Here is a 6,622-nt window from a genome sequence, read left to right on the forward strand (position 1 = left end):
GCAGCCGAGGTGCCCTGCTGCCCCACGGTGCGCTGTGCATCAGGATGTGCCAGGATGGGGCACAGCGAGCCGCGGGTGGGCAAAGGGTGGCACGGCACAAGTGGGGAGAAAAAGGCACAACTGAGGCCAAAAGTGCGAGCTGCAAGCAGGGGGAAGGAGAGAGAGGTCATGATGTGGGGCTGGGGGAAGGAGAGACATGTCACGATGTGGGGCTGGAGACCCCCCACACCCGGCCCTGCAGGCTGCGTCCGGGGCAAAGCGCAATTAAACGGCGATTAATGCACTTAAGCAGGAAGGACCCGGCGTAGGGAAGCTGCTCTGGCAGGGGGGCTGGACTCCACGACCTCTGCAGGCCCTTCTGACCCCTGTGAGTCCGCGATCCTGCGAAGTGATGGAGCTCGGCCCAGCTGCAGCCACGGGGAGGAGGAGGAGGCGGCTGGGGGCAGCGCCACGAGCAGCTCAGGGCCGGGGGTCCCTCCGCTCTGTGCTGGGGGCTCACAAACCCTCCCTGCTCTCCTCCAGCACAAAAGCAGGGCAGCGGAGCTCCGGGAGCGCGGAGCAGCGAACGCCTCCATCGGCACCGTGCCGCCCCTTGGCTCATTGTCTGCCTGGTGCGACCTGCTGCACGGAACCCTGCGCAAAGCCACGGCTGTTCGCTCGGGGTTTTTTTTGGGTGGCTGCTGTTGTTGTTGTTGCTCTGTTACAATTGCAGACAATCTCCCCGCTTGCTGCCAACTCTTTTGCTTTCTGAATACGGATCTGCAGAAAGAAAAAGCAAAAAAAAAAAAAAAAAAAGAAGGGAAGCAAAGCAGGAAAGGAACGGCAGCGCGGGGAGCGGAGCATCACAGGGGGGCAGAGAGCAGAGCCCCAGGGACCAGGCGTGGAGGGGGGCTGGGGTGAGAGGAGGCGCCTCAAGAGGGCAGAGCAGAACTGGGGCTTTTTCCTTCTGTTTTTCCACCCTCTCTTTGCTTTCTCGTTTCTGCTGAGCCAGAGAGCAACAGGGCTGTTGTTTGGGGTGTGAAAAGCTTTGAAACCGCGTTCCTGAAGAGCGCGCTGAGTCAGCCCAGCACTGCGGGCTGCTGTGGGGTCGAGGGGCTGCTGTGGGGCTGAGGGGCTGCTGTGGGGCCAGGGGCTGCTGTGGGGTCGGGGGGCTGCTGTGGGGTCAAGGGGCTGCTGTGGAGTTGGGGGGTGCTGTGGGGTCAAGGGGCTGCTGTGGGGTTGGTGGGTGCTGTGGGGTCGAGGGGCTGCTGTGGGGCTGAGGGGCTGCTGTGGGGTCAGGGGGCTGCTGTGGGGTTGGGGGGCTGCTATGGGGTCGAGGGGCTGCTGTGGGGTCGGGGCAGAGCTCTGAGCAGGGTGGGAAGGGCTGAAAGCGGGGAAAGAAGTGTGGGTGGAGAGAACCCTGCGAGCTTCTGCTGAGGGCTGAGCAGCGACCCCAGGGAGGGGAAGGTGGGAGAAGCTGCGCTTCGCTCCCTCTGAAGTTTCCCCAGCCGTGCCATACATTCACTCGGCTTCTCCAGGCGCGCACCCAGGGCTGAGCACCAAAGGATCTCAGTTCCCCCCCGGGACGCATTGGGGAGCTGCAAATGAGCCTCGTGGGCAGAGGGGTGCAGCTCCGTGGGGTCTGTGGGGAAACGGAGACGGAACGGAGCTCCCACGCTGCTGCACCCCCCGGGAACGCGGCGCAGAGGGAGCGCAGCATCAGCCGCAGCAACCCCTCATGGGGCAGCGCTCCTTTTGCCTCCATCCCACGGCGCATCCACGGTGGGCTCAGCCCTCTGCTCCCCAAGCAAAGCTCTGCCCCCCCCAGCGGTGCGCCCACAGAACCCTGCGGTGTCCCCGGGAGCACAGGGCAGCACCCTGGGTTGTCACCGTGCCCAGAGCTTTGGCCGAGGAGGACGGGGAGCAGGAGGAGCTCGCAGCCACCCCACCGCGCAGCGCTCCACAAACACCAACGGAGCCCAAACCCCCCACAGCCCACGAGGAGCCCCAAAGCTGAAGCACGCAGCACTGGGTGCCCTCGGAGCGGGGAATTCCAGCCCCGTGCAGGTGACAAAGCCACCGCCACCGCCGGGATCCATCGCTCCATCCCTCCGGGCGCACTGCTGCGCTACACCGTGTCCATGGCAACCGCATGCACCATCCCACCCCGCTCCCCCCACCCCCCTCCTCGCAGCTCAACTCGTAGCAACGGCTCCAAACGCAGCGCCGAGAAGCCAAAAAAAAAAAAAAAGGGGAAAAAAACGATTCCAAGGCATCGCAAAAAGCTCGTGGCGGAGCAGCTGGGTGCTGGGCGCAGGCCTGGGGCCCCGCAGTGTGGGAGGCAGCGGGCCGGGGGGCCAGGACCCCACAGCGTGAGCTGCTGGCTGCCCTACGGCCCTGCAAAGCGATGGGGAACGGCGGCCTGCAGCACGGGGAGGCGGCTGGGAGAGGCGCCTGGCAGGGCGCTGCTGGCTGGGCTCAGCACTGCTGTCCACGCAGCCCTGCTCTCAGCAGATCCCGGCTCCCGGCACGAGCCGCTCTCCCACCCGATCCGAGATGAGCGTGGAAAAAAAATACCGATGTTTTACTCACCCATCAAAAGCAAATTACTCACGCCAGGCGCGTGGGTGAGCAGCATTCTGCAAGGCTGTTTTAGGCCCTGACTGTGCTACAGAAATATCCATTTTAAGCATGGTTGTGAAACGCGGTTGTGGGCTCAGCTCTAACGCTGCTTTTTTGCTACCTGCACAAAGGAGATGGAAAAAATAATAATTAAGAAATCCCCACCGCCGCGCTTCCGCCCGGCGCCGGCATCCATCGGCTTCGTCCCATCCGCTGCCACGGAGCTGCGAAGGCTGGAAAAGATCCCTGAGGTCATCAGGTCCAAACATCGACCACCATCGCCACGGAGAGCTGGAATCCCAGCCAGCCTCCAGGGAGCTGGGGAGGAGGGGAGCGTTGGGTGGAGCGGGGATGGAGCGCGGGCCATTGACTGCTGGCTGCAGACAGGGCGCGAGGCACACAGCAAGGCCAGGGAGCACGGGGAGCACGAGCCCTGACCGTGGAAGGACAGCGAGCTGCTGAGCAGGGCCCTGTGGCCACGGAGGGACCACGAGCCATGGACCAGAGCCCACAGGAGAAACCATGAGCCACTGAGCAAGGTCCACTGGTTGTGGAGGACCACGAGCCGCTGATCGTATGGGAACCACGAGTCAGGGACCATGGAGCAACCCTGAACCACCGAGCGAGGCCCATTGGCCACGAAGGGACCCCGAGCCATTGACCAAAGCCCACTGACCACAGAAGGACCACGAGCCGCTGATCGTACGGGAACCACGAGTCGGTGACCACGAACCACTGACCGAGGCCCAGGGGAGCACAAAGCACTGAGCACTGAGCACAGCAGGCCCGAGGTCTGGGCTCCCAGCAGCCACATCCATCGAGGCCACGGCAGCCACGCGGAGCAGCCCAGCACCCAGCACAGCTCTCAGCTGCTCTCATGCTGCCGCCCCAGCACACCTCGCTGCTCCCGACCCCAGCGCTTCCCTGCCACGACCCCCCACCCCAACCCACCGCCCTCCCCAGGGCAGCCGGCCCCACTCCACCCATCCTCCCCCCCACCCCAAACTATTTGGGAGAACACGGCCGCGTCTCTGCAGCTCCTGGCTGACAGAGGTGTGAGAACGAAGCCCTGCTCAGCACGCAGCCCCGCCGCCTTCCCCCCATGGACCCCCCACCCTCAGCGCTCTCAGACCCCCGCCTGCAGCTCAGCACCCAGCACTCAGGTCAGGGTTCTGCCAGCAGCCCAGCAGTGACACAGAGAGACGCAGCGATCAGAGCCGTGCTTCGTGCTGCCTCACCACCAACATTTGCTTCGCGTGTTTTCTCTCCCAGTAAACAGCAGCTGTTGCAGCGGTGCCGCCGCGCTCGCATCTCGAGCTGTCACACTGCTCCGAGCCCCTTCCCTACAGTCGGGAGCCAAAAGAGGAGGAATTCGGGAGTCTGTTGATGAGCTGCAAAGCATTTGGTCTCATGTGGTTCCAAGAACCTCAAACAACCCTTCAGATTGCCACGAGCGAGACGCTCGCTGCGACGGAAGCCACGATTTCATTTCTGAGCAGCTCAGCTCCTCGCGGGGGGTGGGCAGAGCTCTGAGGGCACCCGCAGCCCCGCACATCCGCAGGAAGCCACCGGGCTTCAGAAAACCGACAGCTGGCCGTGCAGGCTGCCTCCAAACAGGCTGAGCCCTGCTCTGACAGCACAGCCCATAAGGCAGCACGCTGAGCTGCACAGCGCAGGAGTCGGGGCTTCGATCCGCCTGCAGCCTCACAGCTCCTGCAGCGGCGGCAGCCCTTTGTGCAACGGGAGGAAGCTTCTGCCAGCTGCGGAGCGGAGCAGGGGACACAACGCCAGGTTCTGTCTGGACAGGAGGAGGGAAAGCAAAGGATTAAGGCACAACATGGGGGCGAACACCGGCCTGCAGAAGGGAGCCATCAGTTGGGAGCCATAGAGACGCGGCCTTGTTCTCCCAAATAGTTTGGGGTGGAGGGGAGGACGGGCAGAGTTGAGCCAGCTGTCCTGGGGAGGGCAGCGGGTTGGGGGTTCGTGGTCAGGGTGAGACGGAAGGAAGCGGAGGTCTCTCGTCACATCACGCGTGAGGTTGAGCCGAGGACGCAGCTCCAGCCCCACGGCCGACCCCAAAGGGCGCAGCTGAGGGCCGCGACGCCCCCATGGGGCTGAGGCACACGCACAAAGCAAACAGCCCCCGCTCCCAACGGGGAGCAGAGCTCGCCCTCTGCACGCAGCGCCCACGCCGGGCGCTTTCCCCCTCTGACGTCCACAGGGCAGCAGGCAGAGCCGGGGTGCCGCATCTGCCGCGTCACGGAACCCCGCGGCCCGGCCCCGCGTCAATGGGGCGATTCATCGGGGCGGGCGGCCGCGCTCAGAGCCGCGGGAATCGGCGAGGCTGGGGGCCAACCATTGAGGCTGCACTGAGCACCATTGTGTCCCTCGCACACAGCTGAAGCCTGCAGGGCCCGAGGCCCCGCGCTGACGCGTGAGCCGCAATGCGCTCAGCGACTGACGTGGGGTTTGGTGCTAAAAGAGCGGGGCGCCTCAGTTTGCAGCGAGCCACAAACCCTCCTTCACACAACTGCCTTTTGTTCCCCTACAGCAAGACATCTCTGCGCAGGGCTGCTGCCTCGCACGCCGGCCAGCAGACGGCTGGTGCTGCAGCATGCGGCCCAGCAACACGCGTGGGCTTCCCCAAGGCAGAGGGGCAGCGAGGGCAGGCGGGCACACAGCAGTGCTGGCACACAGCAGTGCGGAGCTTTGCTGGCAAACCCTGCCAACAGAGCCAAAGGAGCCAACCTGCAGCTCAGCGCGGTTCAACCCGAAGGGTCGCATCGACCCGAGCCCAGCTGGCACCTGTGGGAATCCCGGCCTCACTGCCGTGGAGCGGCCCCACGTCGCTGCTGTGTGGCTGCAGGGGAGGACGTGGGGCCTCCACACGCCGTGCTGCAGCTGCGGGCGCCACACGGCCCCGGCCTGCCAACCCCACACAGCCGCCAGCCTCAGGACCCACCTGCCCCACGCCAGGCTCTATAACTGCCCACCCCATACAGCCCGCAGCGCCCATCCACATCTCACCCATCTGCAGCCCCCGTCAGCCCTACTCCTGCCCACCCACCCCACACGCTGCACGGCTGCTGACCCCGCATGGCCTTACCCTGCCCGCCCCACACATCCCACCCCCACCCCATAAACCATGCACAGCCCACCCCCCCGCCCTCCCCACACAGTCTCTGCCTGCACAGCCTCCCCACATGCGCCCTCCATACGCCCCCCACCCCTCACACACCCACCACCTCCCACCTCATGCCCCACACCCCCCCATACCCACACTGCCCCATACGCTCCCCACCCCCATACTCCACACCCAGCCCCCCATACACCACCCCCACTATATACCACAACACCCCCAAACACCCCACACCCCCCATACATCCCCCATACACCCCATCCCCATACGCCCCAATACCCCCCCATACACCCCATACCCTACCACACCCCCCCATACCCTTCAGTACCCCTCCATACCCCCCACCCCCCCATTCCCCACACCCCCATACATCCCAACGCCCCCCTCATACCCCACACCCCCCCACACTTCCCCATACAGCCCACACCCCCCACCCTCCCAGCTCAGGCCGCAGCAGCACCGCACGCCAATTTCGAAGCCCCCTTCCCGCCCCAAGCGCCCGGAGCCCCCGGCTCCACGATCCCGTTCCGGGCTCAGCCCCGCCCGCACCTCCGGACCGATCCGCACAACGCCCGCCCGCCCCGCCGCCCTCACCAGCTCATGGTGCCCGCCGGCCCGTGCCGCTCCCGGAAGTGCTGCCGCCAAGCCCCGCCCCTTCCGGTCCCTTCATGACGTCACGACCGGGAGCGAGCGCTGTTAACCCTTGGCGTGCCGGGCTGCAGTGCGGTCGGCTGACGGCGCGGGCGTGGCGTCACGGGGCGCTTTGGGAGCCGGAGGCGTGGCCTGGTGAGCGGCTGAACGGCGCCCTGCTGACCCCGAGCGACCTCCTAACGGGACCCCAAGCGCTGTCCTGCTGGGAGCCAGAGCCGCATCGGGTCATGG

This window comes from Tetrao urogallus (assembly GCF_951394365.1).
Source record: "Tetrao urogallus genome assembly, chromosome: 27".
NCBI lineage: Eukaryota > Metazoa > Chordata > Aves > Galliformes > Phasianidae > Tetrao > Tetrao urogallus.